This window comes from Melanotaenia boesemani, chromosome 5, assembly GCF_017639745.1.
Source record: "Melanotaenia boesemani isolate fMelBoe1 chromosome 5, fMelBoe1.pri, whole genome shotgun sequence".
In the NCBI taxonomy this organism is placed as follows: Eukaryota; Metazoa; Chordata; class Actinopteri; order Atheriniformes; family Melanotaeniidae; genus Melanotaenia; species Melanotaenia boesemani.
Window position 1 is genome coordinate 26,293,751 of NC_055686.1, and position 19,337 is coordinate 26,313,087.

General features: G+C 37.7%; 1 protein-coding gene and 2 long non-coding RNA genes across 3 annotated transcripts in view; 1 reads left to right on the top strand and 2 right to left on the bottom strand.

Annotated features, from left to right (window-relative positions):
- LOC121640055 (low affinity immunoglobulin gamma Fc region receptor II-like) overlaps positions 1–19,337 on the bottom strand; it is a 201,463-nt gene that overhangs the window by 40,549 nt on the left and 141,577 nt on the right. The gene's annotated exons all lie outside the window — the stretch shown is intronic.
- On the top strand, positions 8,513–9,426 carry LOC121640104. Its single transcript, XR_006010358.1, has 3 exons — positions 8,513–8,571; positions 8,988–9,088; positions 9,209–9,426. It is a non-coding gene; the product is annotated as an uncharacterized LOC121640104 (long non-coding RNA).
- Positions 14,452–19,038, bottom strand: LOC121640101. Its single transcript, XR_006010355.1, has 4 exons — positions 18,970–19,038; positions 16,074–16,141; positions 15,377–15,420; positions 14,452–14,747 (listed from the first exon to the last, which is right to left on the bottom strand). It is a non-coding gene; the product is annotated as an uncharacterized LOC121640101 (long non-coding RNA).

The window sequence follows — 19,337 nt, forward strand, 5'->3', positions numbered from 1 at the left end:
TTATTTTCTTGTATTACAAATCAATAAAAAAAATAATGTTGGCAAAAAAATGCTGTTTGTTTCCTCGAATGCACTATTTTATTATCTTATATTTATCACAGCCTTCATTATGTCCTAATTAAGCACTTTGTGTTACCTTTGGAAGGAAAAGTGCTTCATAATTAAAATTAATTTGATTGAAATAGTCATTTTTAATTTGATTTAATATTACATGCTTGTCAGTGTTACATGCATTCAGCAGAGCACTGCAGGGAATTGAACCCTATCTCATTTCTGAGAGTACCATTACCAGTGCCTTTTGCTTTCATTTATTTATTTTTGGGGGTTGGATTGGGGTTGTATTTTGTTTTGTTTTGTTTTGTTTATTTATTTATATTTTGGGGGGCTTGGGGGTTTTTATCTTGTTTTGTTTTGGTTTTATTTTTTTGTTTTGTTATTTATTTATTTATTTATTTTATTTTTGGGGGCTGGATTGGGGTTGTATTTTGTTTTGTTTTGTTTATTTATTTATATTTTGGGAGGTTGGGTTGGGTGTTTTTATCTTCTTTTGTTTTGGTTTTATTCTTTTGTTTTGTTATTTATTTATTTATTTTATTTTTAGGGGTTGGATTGGGGTTGGATTTTGTTTTGTTTTATTTATTTATTTATTTTTATTTTTAAGATGTTTGGTTGAGTACTTTTTTCTTCTTTATTTTGTTTTTCCTTGTTTTGTTTTTTGTTTTAAAAGACACTCCTATCTTAAGTACCCTGTAACAGGCATGTTAACCTCAGGAAAAAAGGTACAGTCAGTTCTAGAACACTGACATCAAAGAAAATTCTAGAATCGTCTTTCATTCTAATTTTGGACACCTTGTTTTGTGATAGGCTTGTATCTTCCAAATGACTTCTATACTTCTAAAATACTGAAAATATTTCAATATTTCATTAGAATAAACCAACCTTTGACTCAGAAGACAGGTGTAAATAAATGTCTTCTCATTTATTAATTTATTAACTAATTACTATAGAGGTCTTTTCTAGTTAATACTTAGTTGTTTTCCCTGGCCAAATCAACGAGCTTGTGGAGAGAAAACCTTTGAAAGATAAAGGAGGTAAATAAGTTAAACTTAAGGAATTGTACCTGCCTGAGTGTCTGTGAAAAGTACTTACTCATAACATAATGTTACAAGGTTTTTTTCTCCTTCACAAGTTGTGCATGTTTCTCTTTGATGTTTGCAATTTATGTTGTTTGATATTAGAATCGATCCTGAAGGAATGCAAAAGTTGTCCCGAGTCTATATTCCTCGATAACAACAAATGCCAATTAGAGCGGATGCAGACAGTGCTAAGATCCATTTTGCACTGGACCACCTTGTCTGAGATTTATCATCCTTTAAAGGCTCCACCTGCGTTTCTGCATCAGTCATCTGCAGTTTAGATTTACAAGTGTTTTCCTGCAGAGTCTTGTATTTTTCTCTTTCACACTGATCCTTGTATAATGCCATCTCTTCTTTCTTTGCTTCAATCTCTGTCTTTAAATCTTCAAGTAATTGTTGTAAGCTGTCACAGATTGAGTTCAGCTCATTTATCCTTTCCCTACCAGAAATTATTTCCTCGTCTCGTTTTGTAACAAGCTCATTTATTTCTAAATATTTTTCTGTCATCTCTTTCAGTTCACGCTGTTGCTGTTCTAAAAACCTTTTCATCTGGCTTATATCGCAGTGGTTTTGATTAAGCTGAGTAGCATGATTCAAGTTAATATTTATTTTTTCAAGATTTTGATTCTTTTTTAACAAATTATTTTTTTCTTCAGTTGTTTTATCTAGTCCATATCTACATAAGAGCAGTTCTGCTCTGATCATCCAGTTAGTGTTTTGCAGAAGAGACTTTTCTTCCAATAAATCAGCTAGCCGAGACATTAGTTGGCTTTTTTGAAACTCTAAGTTTGAAATCTTTTGCTCAAGAAAAGGTATATTTACTTTGTCTTCATGCTTTTTTATATTGTGATTCTGAAGATCCTGTAGCTCCCTCTTCATTTCATGAACTCTTCTCCTCAACTGGTCATTTTCCTCTTGTCGTTGATGGTCTAATTTTTTAAGTTGAGCTATCTCAGTAGATAACTTCTTGTTTTCCTGTGTCAGTGTTTCCTCTTTTTCCTGAAGTTTCTGCACTCTTTCTCTATAACATTCATTTTCTTCTTCAAGGGTCCTCATTGTGTCTGAAGGATGAAGCTTTCTGTTCTCTGCCATTTCTACTTTTTTTTTCTATCACTTTAACCAAGAAATAAATACTTTGGAAATCAGTATCCTTATATAAATTGCAATTACAACTGAGACTTTACGGTGACAAGATTCTATTTATAGTCTCTTGGTAACCTTATGATGCAAAAATGGGCGTGTCTTGCTTTAATACATCACAAATGGGCGTGTCTTCAATGCATCACAAATGGGCGGGGCTTACGCTTTAATAGTTGGGGCGTGTTGTCTATGTTCAATTCTCATGGGGGCGTGGCTTCATCACCTTCTCAGAAACTCTGATACTCGAGTTTGTAACATTCCACGTATAAAGTACTTATAGTCATTCCTATCACTATGAGTAAGACTTTTAACCGCGTTAAAATGAGCTGATGGGGTGGTTGGGTTCGGTTGGGTTCAATGGTTTACCTGTTACCATGTGCTGACGTTAACATGAGTGAAAACACCTCACAACATTACTTGAATATATAATAACATAGAATGACTCCAGACAACAGTTAATAAAAATAGAACAGTTAGAAACAAAATGGGCCCCAGACAGCTCACTCACTTATCAAACTGGGATTTTATGAACATTTTTCAATATGTTTTAAATGATAAGCTGAGTACATCTAAACAACCATCTTTAATATATAAATAAAACATTTTAAGTTTAAATATTTCATTGCTTCGTCCAATCAGTGTTTCCTCTTCAGTGTCTCAGCTTGGTAGATACTGATCTCATTGACACACCTGCCCGCTGACTTAATGATGAGTAAGAATACACAGAAATGCAGGGTTTTCATCTTATTAACTGAAAATGAAGAAATATCCACATTAATGGACAACATGGGATTTGGTTTTAAAGATAGTTTCAGTCACAGAGAAAAATATTAGAATCAAAGTGAGCTCTGCAATATTATTACAATGACAATAAAGTGTTGAATCTGAAAACATAACTGATCCTCACTGAGAGGACAGAAACACACTGACCTGCAGACCAGAGAAACTTTACTTCACTGTAATCAGTGTGATACTCTGGGTCTCCTCTTCCAGCTCTACACACATATCCTGCTGTGTGTGTTTGTCCATGAATGATGTAAGAATCATGTTCAGTCCCAGCAGTGCTACCAGGCAGCAGATCATAACTGTACCAGTTGGATAACAGATCAGGAACAGCTTTATACCAGTAGAACCTCCATCCTCCAGACGGAGGTTTAATCTCACATCTCAGAGTTACTGAGGATCCAGGACTCAGCCATGATGGAGACACAGAGAGGACAGGCCGGGGTTTATCTGCTGGAGAGACATTTTATCTGAATGAAAACATGTTGAACCTTGTTGATTCTATTAATTCTGAAAATATTTCTCTACAAATGTTATCAGTTTTATATTAAATTTTTTGTATTTAAAACATCTACATTTGTCAAGATAAACTGTTCAATTAAAATACAAATAAAGGGGTTAATTCATTTCAATATCCAATTCAGTGGAATTAGAGAATGTCACGTTTCAGCAGACTGGACCCAGTGAATATCAGAGACCCAAGGATTGGTGTAAAGAAGATTTTATTGGAACAGGGGAATGTAGTCAGGATAGTAGTGTCTGGTTCCTTTCTGGCAGCTCGTCAGTGGAGGTGAAGGAGTCCACATGGCAGAGTTCTCCGGGAGAGAGGACAAGAGCAGCCAGAGGAATCCCCACTGAGAGCCTGTCAAAAACTGCTGAACCAGAGAAAAAGTTAGAACAGGGCAAGATAGTCGACTGTTTGGTATTCAGCTTCAGGCTGAGCCTTCCAATAGGTCCTCCAGAGTAATTCTTCCGGTGATAGTGGTTAGGTCCGTAAGCCAACATCCAAATCCTGAAGACAATCCAAAGGTCAGAGTTCCAGAAAATCCAAACAACAGAAAAACAGAGTTCCCAGACTGGGGCAGGCGGAATCAGGAAATCCAGGTCAAACGGGTCGGAGGTCAAAACAGGTCGACAGGCAGAAGATCAGGGCTGGAAGCGTGCAGGGAAAAACCAAGATGATCTGGCAAAGACAACCTGCCACACACTGGTATATATGGAACACAGTGCAGGTGGAGCGCATCAGCAGTCAGAGCAGGCAATAAGAAGTGGAGGGAGAATGCCTTCAGGGACGGCTGGGAAATCTCAACCCCAGCCAAAGTACAGAGAAACTGAGCAGCATTCAGATGGATGTCTCTTCCATAAAGAGAATCACTTTTAAGAGCAAACTCATCTGTCTGTTGTCAAGTTTTCAATAACTAACTAAAGATACATTTCATTGTGCTCATGAGATCCAACTCCCCATAGCAAAGCAAAATTGAAGATGAGATCTCCTTTATATCACATTTACATCTCCTAGATATAAATGAGCACTAATCGAGACTAAACTGGTTTTCTCATTCTTCTCATATATCTCTCCTGAGAAATAGGTCTCACAGTGAGCACTGTGTGAGCTCTCTAAATTATCTCACGTGTCTCTTTTCCTGATCTCAGCTAAGAGAAAAGATGAGACATATTGTGCCGCTCTCAACTATGTCTCAATCTGATATCCTTAATTTGAACCCCTATCTCAGTTATGTCTCAGTGAGACATGGTCCTGTCTCTCACTGAGTTCTTAGATTCTCTTTTCAAGCTCAGCAAAAAAAAAAAAAAAAAAAAAAAAAAAAAATGCAAGCTCTCAAATGAGTCTCAATATGACACATTCTCTTGAGAAAATAAGTGATTAATAAATTATGAGGTAAACATTTACATCATGCTCAACTTACAAAATTTGTTGTACACATCTTTCATTTATTACACACATCATATAACTCATTAATTACAATTTTGAGTTCAAAAACTTAAACCAACAGCCACAATGTCCTCAAAAGGCACTTTTTCTAAATGTTAACATTATGCTGTCAGTTTATTAATTTGTTTTCTGACAGTAGTGTATACATATAAATACACAGTTTGACAGAATTCCCAGAAAAGCTGTATTCTACAGAGCAGTAAAAGAAGTCGGAAAGTGTTATACATAATAGAGCACATACTGTTTTGATAATCATTCGAGGGCCCTAATAATACAGTAGGCAATTCATCTTGCCACCACACACTGTAGGTCCTTAACTCTACAAAGCATTCCTACCAAATGGTCAGACGAGTGTACATTTTCAGAGCATCTTATTACAATGAGCAATCATTTGATTTGTGGCTTCTTAGGAAAGTTGAAGTCGCAACAAGTTAAAACTTTTCAAGTGTGTTTGGGAAATGGGCTGCAAACACAATACCAGGCATAGTCAAGGAAAACAACTTTATCCAAAATACAATCCAAGGAAACTACTGTACAGACAGAGGTTTCCAATAGGGGAACAACATGACTGCATGTACAGTTTGTTACACTATCTTGCAACAAAGAAAAACCTGCAGGTTTGAGTTCATGAACAAGGGCCCATTTGGCACATGACTGTTCTGAGCTAAAGAAGAACTCAATCTGTCCATACTTTTTTTGACCTTTACTAAAAAAAACAACTGTAAAATTGTTTCTTCTATTGCCTTTCCCATAGTGTTTTGATGTAAGATAATTTCGCTTAACTTGTGCCCTGTGAAAGATCCTTACTGTTTTAGAATTGATGCAGTGACCAGCACATCTTTCCAGTCTGGAGAGGTGGACTGTATCCAGTTGAAGTTCACTAGATGCTCCATATAGTTTAGTCCGTGACAAATCAGTGTTTTCCTGACAGAAACTTTTATCTTTAGTCATCCGTGTGTAAAATTCAACAATGGCATTCCCTGGCTTTATAGTTTGTGAGATAACAGGAATAGACTGCACAAGTTTGACTGCATGGACCATCTGCATAGGTATATTTTGAGTGCCATGAATGAGTCTTAACAAATAGCCATTCTTATCTTCAAAATGGAAACATGAATGAGTCCATAATGGGCCAAGGGCCCTGACACTGTCTGCAAGGTGCATGAGAAGGTGTACATTTATAGTTTCGTACCGCTCACCGTAGAGTGTAGGCATTTGAGAACAAAAGTTCCACAATAGTTTTTCTGCATGATCAATCTGTTCAAATGATATGGATTCCATCAACAAAATGAAAATGGCTTCACTTAGTAGAAGGAAGTGATTGTAGTACAGTGTTGCAAGAATTCCACGGAAAACAACAGGTCCGTAGAGGAGCAAAAGATCACGATATTCTGATGCTTTAAAAAACATTCTGTGAGATGCCACTGATCGAGGATGTCGAGTTGAGGATGGAGGAGAGATATCCTGTAATCGCATATCAATTTCTTTGGCATTTTTTGCCATGCTGAAGGGCTGACGAGAAAACTCTGTAGAAAGCCACAGAACCATCAAAAGGCGCATTACTCCAAGAAGGACTGAGTGCATGTAATCTATGGCAGTGCCTTTGATAAGGTTATAACTTTTAAGTTTGCTAAGCCAACAGTGACCCTTCACCCCTTTAACAGTAGTTTACGACTAAAAGTAATACTTACTTTTAGTCGTTATTCTTCAGATGCTGTGCTGTTTCTTCCAAGTCAAGTCAGCTCTACCCTCCAAATGACCATACATGCAACGCTAACTCAGAAGACACATTGTCATTGGATAAATCCAAATCCATGGATATGCCAAACCTCGTGAGAGCGTGCTGTTGCCACAGAGACAAGTCTTAAACAAAGTTCACTTTCTACTGATGTGTCCATCTGAAAATTGCCATTCCTGTGTCAAAATGTTCAGGAAAGATATGTCTTGTAAAAAAAAAAAGTCCAATATTCACTCCAGTTACTCTGGGGCGAATGAAACGACCATAACCTGTATTCACGTCTCTAGACCAATCCTGAGCTGTAGGAGGCATCTAGCCTGCCAGAAGTGAAGAAGAAGAAGAAGAAGAAGAAGAAGAAGAAGAAGAAGAAGAAGGAGAAGTAGTGCGGGAAAGTTCTGAAGGAAAAAAAAAAAAAAGAGTGAGCGAGCCGTTACTCCGTTGGAGTCCGTGGAGTCTGTGTTTTGTTCCACCCAGATCAATATTTGAAAAGGTAAGAATCATAATCTATACTAGTTAGTCAGCTGCTTAAAGTTGTGAAGAGGTGATATGTTCCACTGTTGTGAGGAAGGAGTGGTCCCTTGGAATGTGGAGGTAACATTAATTAATAGCGTTAATGGCGTTAATTAAGTAACATTAGCTAAAATCTTCAAAATGAGCTTCCACAATGCATAATAATTGGAGGCATTGACTTAAAAATGTTTAAGGAATACTGATGTAGGCAGATAACGGCTAACTCCATGCTGTGCAGTCAACAATTTTTTTTATTTTAGTCTTTGCCAGGAAAATGCTTACAAATGTAATAATATTCATAAACATGATAAACTTGTGAAGCCATATGATTAATGCTGATACTGCGTTATCATGAGTTAACATAAGTTAATGTTTGCTAACTTAATGTAGAGTGTTTTATGCTAATGCTGTTTATCCAATTTTGGGAGTCAAAGTTGTAAACAGAAGAGCAACCATGAAATATTTTATGTGGGTCCTTGGCAAAATATTTTCTGATTAGGCTCTACAGTACATATCAAACTGAAGGCCCTTGACATTAAAACAGTTTGAGAACCACTGATGTACAGTACACTAAAATGTCAACAACAAACAATTGGGAAAAATTAGGAAAATATATTATTTATTTATATATTTTTGTTAATTTTGCATTAACAGGATGGACAAAAAGAAAATACCAGCAAAAAAGAGAGTACGGGTTCCCACCCAGAAAATGAAGGACCTGCAGAGCTCCCCTCCACCAAATGAGCAATCTGGTAAGTATTTAGATAACTGGTATAGTTTCTGTAATAAATGCTTTATATTGGGTGTAATAATCATAACATTATGATCCAAATGGCGTCTTAAAATACCAGTCTAAATTGTTAAGCCCAAACAGAAATCGTTAAACCTTTTCTCTTGCTTTCTCTCTCCCTCAGGGTGTTTTGCATTGTCAGATGGGAGGATGGTTATACTGCCAAAATCTTTACACGATTTGACATATTGGCAAGAGATGAGGCTCCTGTGCAGCTGCAAGATCTTAGATCAGGAGATCCTGTTTTAGCAAAGTGGTCAGATGGTAAATTTTATAGGGCCACTGTTGAATTTATTTCAGAGGGAGATCAGGCTAATCCACCAAAAAGCCGCCAAACTCCACAGGAGTCTTTTTTAAATATGCTAAAGGATGATGAGCCATTAGACTCAACGTCAGGGTCTGACACCATCATAATAGATAGGAGTCCACTGTCTGAACATGGTGAGCCAATCACTGCACCGAATCCATCACCTGATGGGGGACATGTAACAGGCCGCAGCACCGCTGGCCCACCATCCTATAGGTAAGCTTATCATAATTATTACATAATCAAGGGGGGCCACATGTTAAAAACTTTTAATCTTTATTTGATTAGATTTGGCAAAGTTCAAAACCAAAAAACAACATTAGGACAATTGTGCTATTCCAATCTGTGATCATAGAATTATTTAGTATGAAATAGTATGAAAGTAGTTAATGAAAAATGCAACTTTTACTTGTATTTACTAACCTGTTTTTATGACTTAAAATCCAACATCTGTATCCACTTGGATTTAGGGTTTAAGCATTTAATCAAACTTGTGGGCCCTGATGAAAATTATTTGCCATTATTTTGTCATTATTCTTGCATAATAGTCAGAATTGTTTACATTCAATTCATTCATTAATTCATCATATGATATATAATGTCATTTATGGTTCAATGTAATTTTATGACAGCTCTAACAAAGGGGACACCATTGGTCCATCACCCTATGGAGGCAATACAGCCAGACCATCACCATATGGCCTCAACACTTCTCATCCATCTCCTTACGGAGGTCATAGACCCAGCCCATCACCGTATGGCCTCAACACCTCTGGCTCATCTCCTTACGGAGGTCATAGACCCAGCCCATCACCGTATGGCGTCAACACCTCTGGCTCATCTCCTTATGGAGGTCATAGACCCAGCCCATCACCGTATGGCCTCAACAGCTCTGGTCTATCTCTCTACGGTGGCCATACAACCAGCCCATCAACATATAGCCTCAACACCTCTGGTCCATCTCCCTACGGAGAGCATACACCCAGCCCACCACTGTATGGTCATGACACCCCGGGTCCGTCATTCTATGGAGGCCATAAACCCAGCCCATCACTGTATGACCTCAACACCTCTGGTGCTTCACCCAGCGGTGGCCATGCAGTTGGCTCTAGTGGGGTCAATCCACCTGACAGAGGAAAAGAACCAGACAGGAAAGATGCAGGCAGCTCATCTGACAAGAGCAACATCCAATATGGACAGCAGGCTGAAAATGCATGGACACCATGTGATGGCTGTAAGGGGGAGGTCGAAAGAATCCAACGTGAAAAAAGAAGGATCGATGAAGTCATCTCGAGAATAGGCAAGTAATTTTTGCTATTTCATTCATGATATGATTTTGTTTTCCTCTATTAGTGATTGGACCTTAAACACAAATATACTGTTTGAATTATCCTTAAAAAAAAGGCAGAAACGTGGGCTGTGGCATTACACAGATGGTTTAAGATAACTAAACCTATTTATTGAATATAATCCTTGGTATTGTTAAGAAAATAGAAATAACACTTAACATGTTATTAAATTATTGTATGAACATAATTTAACAGCACAACATTTAGTTATTATTGTGATAAATTGTAAAGTGTATTAATAGGCTAAATCCCTGAACAAATTAATCTAAAATGGTATTATTAAGTAAAATCCATTTTCACGCCCTTTTCTTAACTTTATAAATATTTTACTATAAAAAAAAATAAGTGCAGCAGAGATGGACTTAGAACACAATGGCTCAGACTGTAAACTTAGTTACCTGTACGTTTAACAGAACTGCAATAAAGATTCTTTGTGTAGCTGCAAATTGCACTTCTTACACTAGTTCTATTCAAGCACTCATCGCTCTCTCCGTCTTCAAGCTACTTACTCACTGCAGTTTTTTTTTTTTTTTTTGCTCATAGCTGTATTGTGTAATTGTTTATTTAAGTTACTGTTGGGTAGATGGGTTAGCTGCCAGTGTTCATATTAGTGTTACACACATCTTTTTTTTTTTTACTTGTGGTGTATCTCTTTGCCTGCCTGTGTAACCATTTTAAAGGTTATCTTGGTATTTTCTAACTCTTGTATTGTTTGTACTATTTCTCCTTTTCAGATCCAGACCAGGTCAGAGAGCTGCAGACTCTTTGCGATCTCATTGGAGAGAGACATCGTGACAGCCCATCTTTAACATCAGGCCAGCAGGAGCTGTTCCCTGGGAGCGGTGTGTTCATCTCATCGTTTCGCCTTGCTGCCATGAATCACGCATCAAAACCACATTGCATGCGTCTGTTTCATGCACTTTTTGATCATTTCTTCACTGTTGAGGAGTGTCAAAATGCAGTCCCCTTTGGTCGCCCTGGCAACCCCTCTGGAAAGGAAGGAAAGCGGGTCCTTGACCGTAAAAAAGTTGATGGAATCATAAGTAAGTTTTCTCAAAGTTTCTCCAAAAAAAAAAAATAAAATAAAATAAAAAATAAAAAATCAGCGTTATGTCCTTTGAACCTGAGGTGTGGTTGTGTATTTGTCTAACTGCCAGATTTTAATGCTTATGTCTTACAGCTTATGTCCTGAGATGTGCTACTCTACCTGGTTGGGACCAAATCGAGGAGGCCAAGCTCAAGAAAGCCTTTGTTAACAAATGTAGGGCCAGAGCAGGTTCTAAGGAGTAGGCCACTGCTATAGTCTACACCCTTTCGTTTTGTTGTTGTTCTTTGTTTGTTTTTCAGTTTCATTTTCATGGGCCAGAGGTCCGTGAAAATGGTTCCTGCCAAGTTGAGTCCTGTCAAGTTGACTCTGGGGTTTGTACTGATACTGCTGATGTTGTTAAATAAAGTATTAAATTGTTAAACCTTTCCATTTTGAGTATTTACAGTTAATCCTAATTACTACAGATTACATTCTCAATGTGTTCTTGTATTTCTCAAATATGGCTCATATATCATTCTCATAAGACATTTAAGAGAAATAAGACATCGAAGAGACATTCAAAACACAATGATAAGATCTATTTTACTGCTCATACTTCTCAGATTTGTCTCATAAACATCTCAGATTCATCTCATGTTATTCTCTTTAATTCTCCTTAAAATAAGGAAGACATAGTTGAGATCAGGGGCATACAACTATGAGATCTCCCCTGTTTATCCCACTTCTCAAATATTGCTCAAATAGTTATCTCATCTTAACCTCCTTTGTCTTATTGATGTCTTTTCTCTTTTTAGCTTATCTCTTGCTCCTAAGGGACCCTTAGGAGAAATAATTCAGCAACAAATGATCACAGAATGATACAAATATGAGAGCCTCAAACTGATCTCAAGAGATGAGATTGAACAACAGATGAGCAACACATTTTTCTAATGGGTCTGTCTTAAAGAAACACTATTAGGTATCAGGTCAGATCTTGCCAGCACGGACGTGCTGATGCATGCTTTTATTTCTAGTAGATTAGATTACTGTAATGCCCTGCTCTCTGGTCTTCCCAAAAAGTCTATTTCGACCCTACAGCTACTTCAGAACTCGGCAGCACGAGTTCTGACAAGGACCAGAGGGCGGGAACACATTACACCAGTTTGAAAATCGCTGCATTGGCTCCCCGTGTGTTTCAGGATTGATTTTAAGGTTCTTTTAGTAGTTTATAAAAAGTGTTGTGCAGTAATGGCGTTACAGTAACGCATTACTGTAACGCCGTTACTTTTGTCAGTAACTAATACTCAAACGCATTACTCTTTAAATAAAGTAACTCAGTTACCGTTACTCTATCACGCGTTTGTGCGTTACTAGCTAAATTAATTCATATTAACCGACAGTTTTGTGCTTCCTTCCTGTTTACAGCGTTAATGTACGTCTGCTCTCGGCATCTGTAGTGATGCTTTTAGGGTGCATGTGTGTGCGTGCGCGCGTGGTTATGGCGGATCAAAACAGAAGCAAAACTAGTTTTTTAACCTGGAAATACGCTCAATATTTTACATTAGTCGAGCACAAAGACAAGAACATTCTAGTCAAGTGCAACCTATGTCTTTCTGGATCGAAGGTCCTATCTACTGCGACAAACAGCAACTCCAATTTACTCAAGCACCTCCAGAGGCTACATGCCTTCACAATGCTAGTCGAGGCTGTGGACCAGCACGAAATGAGGCAAGCTCCGCCACCCAAACAACAGCGGTTGGATTTTAACAAGACTGGTGTTAGACAGGGGCAGATCAACAAAGCTATCGCACGTTTTATTGTTGAGAACATGCAGCCAATTTCAACTGTGGAATCGCCCGCTTTTAGGCAAATAATAAGTTTGATAACATGCGCAAACGGCACACGCCAAATGGGACGAAAAACTTTTTCCGACTACTTGAATAAGTAGTAACTTGAAAACAATGATGCACTACTGGCAGCTGCCACACTTCCCATGTTCAAACTGCGGTGGTTGAAAGACCAAAGCAAGAAAGAGAGGGTCAAGGGAACACTGGCAGCTGAGTGCCACAAGCTCATCCCTCAGCATGACCCTGTGCAGAAAGCAGCCAAGATGCCTGCGACTCTGTCAACACCAGATTCAAGCTTCTCCAATGTACAGGACTTTTTCTGCTTTGAGGAGGACAGTGATACCTTCAGCACTGTTGAAACTGAGGTACTGACATACTTGAGAACAGCCGAAACAGGAATGGAGATTCTCAAACAATTTCCCCAAATAAAGGAAATTTCTCTTAAGAAAAATGCTGCTACTCCATCCAGTGCACCAGTCGAGAGACTTTTCAGCTTGGGAAGTCTGGTGTTTTCTCCAAAGAGGAACAAACTGACTGACCAAAGATTTAAGTGGCTTCTTCTCATGCGGTACAACCACTGGTTTGAAGGGTAAACCTCAACTCAGATTTTCATTCAGGTTCTTTCTTGTTAGCATTTTTTGTTGTTTTATACATATCTGTGTAACAAAAACATTAGCTATCTTAGTCACAGTGACACATTTTTGTTTAATTTTAGAACATATATAGAATACATTGGTTTATATTGCTGCAAAAAAGCCTGATTTATTCAAAACATTTTGATGGAAATATAAAAAACAGCACTTGCTTACGTGTATGGTGTTCAGTTTTATTTTTACACTTGACAGGATACATGCGGATTACTTTAAATACGTTGCTGGCATGCAACTTTATTTAATTTCAATAGGGTTTTTCACTGTCTAATTTATGCACTTGGAAGGTGTATTCTTCTTAAGTAAAGCTCCAGTTATGTCTGTGTTCTACCTAATTTCGTTGCATATTTCAAGAAAATTGTGAAATTCAGAAAGAAATTAAGTTATATTTTCTTTATCTTTTCTTATTGGGAGTTATTGCAGATCTCTCTCCTTTTGTTTTGTGTGAGTCTCTTTGACTTTTATGTGTCCCCTTCAAAATATTTAGTGCATGTTGACTTTTCAAGCACTTACAGGAATCTTATTTTCTCTACTGTCTGCAGTTATAGGAAAGAAAATCTGTGTATTAACAAAAACATTTTTTTCACTTAGTAGTCACAATGACAATTTTCTGTTACATTTGAGAACATTTATTTGATTTAAAACGCATTGTGTTTCTCAGAATAGGCTGTTTAATATTTTTTAAGAAAATGTTGGACATATCAATCAGCAGTTGCTTTAATGTGTATGAGGTGGCACTTTATTCATATTCATACATTATAAATTTCAAATATTTGCTACCTACCTTCAATAAACTAGTGTTTAAAGATTATTTTCTGTTTGTATTATATTTTGTACAACACTGAAGTTATTTTATAAGGACATTCATAGGAGCATTTTAAAGAATGTTCTTTAAAATAGTTACTAAAAAGTTACTTTTAACAGTAACTCATTACTTTTTGGTGTAAGTAATCAACAAAGTAACTGAGTTACTTTTTGAATGAGGTAACTAGTAACTGTAACTAGTTACTTTTTTCAGTAATTAGCACAACACTGTGCCTAATATATTGTAATGCTACTGCTGCTCAAGATACATGTTCAACATTCTATCTTATGTGTGCTTTAGATCGACTTCAAGATGGATGTGTGTTCAGAAACAAACATAGGCTTTTATTGAAAACATTTTATTTTAAAGTAATAAAGTACTAACCAATTCTACAATGCACCTAAAACAACAATGTTTGATAGTGTATAAATAATAATGAATGTATAAAAAAGTATGTATAAGGACAATTTTGTAATGTTTTAAAAGTGAAAACAAATTAATAACTTTCCACAGTGAACATACATACATCTTACTGAACAGTGACGCATGTGGACAACAGGAGAACTGCAGGGAGTGTCAGTTGAACCCATACCACACTAATACAAAAGGTACTTTTGTACAGGCTCCCTACTTGTATTAATACACCCTTGTCTTCAGGATGACACTCACTGAACATTGGTTTTCGGCTCCCAGGAGTTTTTCCACTTCACCCCACTGTAAAAAGAACAACAGAACAGTGTTTGATCATACTAATGTTGTAATTTAAAATAAAACACTTTTAATGCACTGCAACCTCATTTACCATACAAATTAATTGAAGATGGCTTTTCAGACAAACAAAAGCCAGACATTGCAGACAACAGACATCATCTTCAGAACCTCATTTCATAATAGGGCTGCACCATTTATCTGTCAAATATATTTTTGGATTAACTAATTAATAATTTACTTCTTATAGCAAAAGGTGTGTGAATAGGAGTTGTTTTTTTAACCAGGTGAAATTAAAAGTATGCCACCAGAGGACTTCAAGGTAGAGAATATTTACCAAGAAAGGTTTACTATTTGTAAATGCAAAATGTATATTCTTCTGCTCTGTGGAGGCTATAAAACCTTTTTCTCTCAGCAAATTGCATGATTTGGAATCAGTATACTTCAGTTAATGATTATTTGATTACTAAATAAAATGACAATTATTTTAATCACAATTCATCGATTAGTTGCTTATCTGAGTAATTACGCAACAAAAGAACAAGTTTGTATTTTTTGAGGTTACTTTGAGGTATGCACGTGTACTGTATTGTACATGTGCATACCTCAAAGTTAACTTAGGATAACACACTCACCATCCAGAGCAGGGATGCCACTGCACTAACACCTCAACTTGGCCCTAATGGAAGAAACAAAAAAAAATTGCAACATTTTCTTTCAGCAAATGGCAACAGGTAGGGTAAAGATTTGGTCAAAATATAATTTAGTAAAATGCCATGCGAAATAACAAACCTTTTCATATCCAGAAGAGTGTCATCTACACCAGTGTTTCTTGTACTTTTCATACAAAGTACCATATTAGAAAATAGTTGAGTGCCAAGTACCATCTAGGACTAACCCACTGCTAAACCAAGACTAAATTAGGTCATAATTCAGTGTAATACAGGACTAAGCCAGTTCTAAATCATGTCCCACCTCGAGTTAAACATAAACCAAAACTAATTTAGTTCTGAACCAGTTCCAAACCAGGTCTACACAAGGACAAAACTAGGTCTAACCCACATAATTAAACTAGAATTAAACAGGACAAAACCAGGTCCAAGTACCACCAGAGAGCCTACATACCATCACACGTACCCATACCACAGTTCCACTGGTCTACACTCAGGAAGTGATTTGACTAAGCTTGTGTAATGTATGAATTATATCTGTTATTGACTGAGTAAGCTGACAATGCAAGTTCCTAACATGTGCAACTACTATTACATTTATTTACTAACTTAAAGTCTCGTCTTTTCTTAAGAAATGTCAGTATTACATTTTGTGACACACCTCCCTGATTCTTTCTCTCAGTACTTTTTTGTAGGGAAAACTGGTTGACCCTTGATGAATAGGACAATCTGAAAAAAAAGATTGCAATACAATGTCATGATTAGCACTCAAAGAAAAACTGATAAGAAAAAAATAGCTTAAACTTTTAGCACTATAGTATGAAATAGTACTGGTACTGTACAAAAATGACAGACACAACAATTACAGAGATGTTAACTATGAACCAAAACAGGAATGAGTCTCACATTTAATTTTAAACTATTGGCACATTACAGTGGTGTAGCATCACATGACCACAGCCTATACACCCTTTAAATGTTTATAGACAGAATATTCTGTATCTGTAGCATTTATGTATGGTGGATGCAACGTGAGCCTTCAATGGCAGAATCTGCTGTACACTAAGTGTCAAAGAGAGTGTCTGAGAGGGGAGAAGAGGATGTTTTTTTTCTTGGTTATTTAGTGTTCGTAATTGAGAGGAACAATAAATGAAACTGCTTTTTGCTAGCTTGCCCCCTCAAGCATGTGAGGCTGTAGACAGCTGACAGAGCAGCACTGGAGAGAGGTCCTGTGCGGATGTTTTTTTCTAGTCGGGTTGATAAATAGTCCACACTACACAAAGTATATTCAGAAACTTCTTTAACATTTAAGCACGTTTGACTGACTGCAACAGGAGTCCAGTCGCATAGATCTCCCGCACACAATTACAGATTTGATTGTTAACCTTCACACACTAACCGGCTGATACCAATACTACTCCCTACAACTAATTATGACTGGTCAAGACTTGGTGCAACCGTAATTTGTGGTAAAATTGGCCCAAATGTTGTGTAGTGCATCCCAAGCTTAAGTAGAGATAATCATTATTTAAAAAAAAATAAGAAGCAGACATAGTTTCTAAAGCAGGGAGAAAACTAATGACACTGCTTGACACTGTAGAAATAATACCTAGTCTGAGTCATACACATACCATTAACGTCTGCTTTCCTCTGTGTTCGCTTTCTTTTCCTTCTTTTCACTGACTCGGAAGTGCTCACTTTAAGGACAGGAGGGGTCAGAGAGGAGGGGACAGGAGGGTTAAGAGAGGAGGGGACAGGAGGGTTGAGAGAGGAGGGGACAGGAGGGTTAAGAGAGGAGGGGACAGGAGGGGTGAGGGAGGAGAGGACAGGAGGGTTGAGAGAGGAGGGGACAGGAGGGTTGAGAGAGGAGGGGACAGGAGGGTTAAGAGAGGAGGGGACAGGAGGGGTGAGGGAGGAGGGGACAGGAGGGTTGAGAGAGGAGGGGACAGGAGGGTTGAGAGAGGAGGGGACAGGAGGGTTAAGAGAGGAGGGGACAGGAGGGTTAAGAGAGGAGGGGACAGGAGGGGTGAGGGAGGAGAGGACAGGAGGGTTGAGAGAGGAGGGGACAGGAGGGGTGAGGGAGGAGGGGACAGGAGGGTTGAGGGAGGAGAGGACAGGAGGGGTGAGGGAGGAGGGGACAGGAGGGTTGAGAGGACAGGAGGGGTGAGAGAGGAGGGGACAGGAGGGTTGAGAGAGGAGGGGACAGGAGGGGTGAGAGAGGAGGGGACAGAAGGGGTGAGAGAGGAGGGGACAGAAGGGGTGAGAGCGGAGGGGTGAGGGAGGAGGGGATTGGAGTGAGTACAAGAGTAAACACACTGTCCGAGTCTGGGGTGGGCAGAGGATAAGACATCATGAACTGATGGTGGAGTCTGGAGTTGTGTGGCTGGAGGATCCTCATTGTTAATCCAGTCTCCACTGTCCTGGTTTGGTCAGCTGCCACAGAAACTTTTGACAAAAGTGAAGAAAATAATGTTAGTCAAATATGTCACAAAAATCTACTGAAATTTTTTTTACTATATTACGTTTTTGTTCTTTCCATGTATTTGAAAAGTGTATAAAACTGTGTGTGTATGTAAATTTAATTAAATGATATTCAAAAATTAGCAACTATTAGCTATATTTACATATACAGTATGTTGATGTGGAAAAAAAGTAATTAAACTAATACCTAACAAGCTAGTATTTACTAATAAGCAGTGTCTGGTGAGTGTATATATTACCATTCAGAAGACCTTCATAAATCTTTTTTATTGTACCAAGGGCATCCTCAAAGTCATTGCTGTCCACCTCCCATGGACAGAAGCATTCTGCTTTAAATCCTTTATTGGATTTCTTTGCGAGCAGGAGGACTGGATGCTGATCCAAGAGTTTCCATTTGTGAAGCTGTAACAATTGACAAAGTTTAGAATATTTCATGCGCAACTACAAGCTTGAGCTGCTTTTTATGTTGTGACACAAAGACAGATAAGAAATACAATAAGAGTCAGACTAAAGTAACTAAAAACTAATAATGTGAACTCAAAACAAAAACTGGCAAAAACACAAAATATTCAAATTAAAAGACTACAAAAAAAAATCACAATGAACTTTTAAAGTCTATTCTTGTGTTTTGTTTTTCTGCAAGTTTGTCCATCTGTCTATGTGCCTACGTCTCAATAAGCTTATCTCTACTATATGGCCATGCTGCTTAAATTCACTACACTCATGTTGTTTGTATGTGCTACCGTGTGTACTACTAAGTCTTTTCATTGTTGTTGTGTATGTCTCTCACCAGTCCACTGACTAGGTGAAAACTACCTATTTGGTTAATTCTCGGGAGTTAGGAATGGGGCACACAGAATTGGGGTCATAACTGTCTTGTGGCAGTAAAAAAAAGGAATGAATATTGTTCCATGTGAATTCTTGTTTTGATCTGGCAGCCACATCATTGTCATTTAAGCATGGATGATGTTCTGTATATTCATACAGCCAGTGACATATCATGATGAGAATATAGTGTTGTTAGCCTATACCATAAATGTGTGAAATTTATGACAAGCTGAAAGAAAAAAACCTACCAATAAATTCGTTGAATCGTATATTTTATTTACACTGGAGTTTTTCCTTTGCTTATTCTTCCAGTCATCATTTAATTTTTCTTTTAATTTACCCAGTTTTGTCTTCATTGTCTGGCTGCCTCCACAATGCACACACCTTTTGCTCGCCACTCCTATTTTTTTGTGGCACAGCTGGCAGTCTTTTATGGTTGACATCTGGGGGAAGAAACATTAGTGAGTGACTAAGTAAGTTAGACTAGAGGACAGTAGTGAAAGCTTTCACTGTCCTAATGACCCTTTAAAATGTGTGTCATATGAATGTTTAGAATTCAGAAGGGAAGCGACTGGAGTGAGTTAGCTTTTCCAAAAAAGTAGGCTTTGTGGTGAGG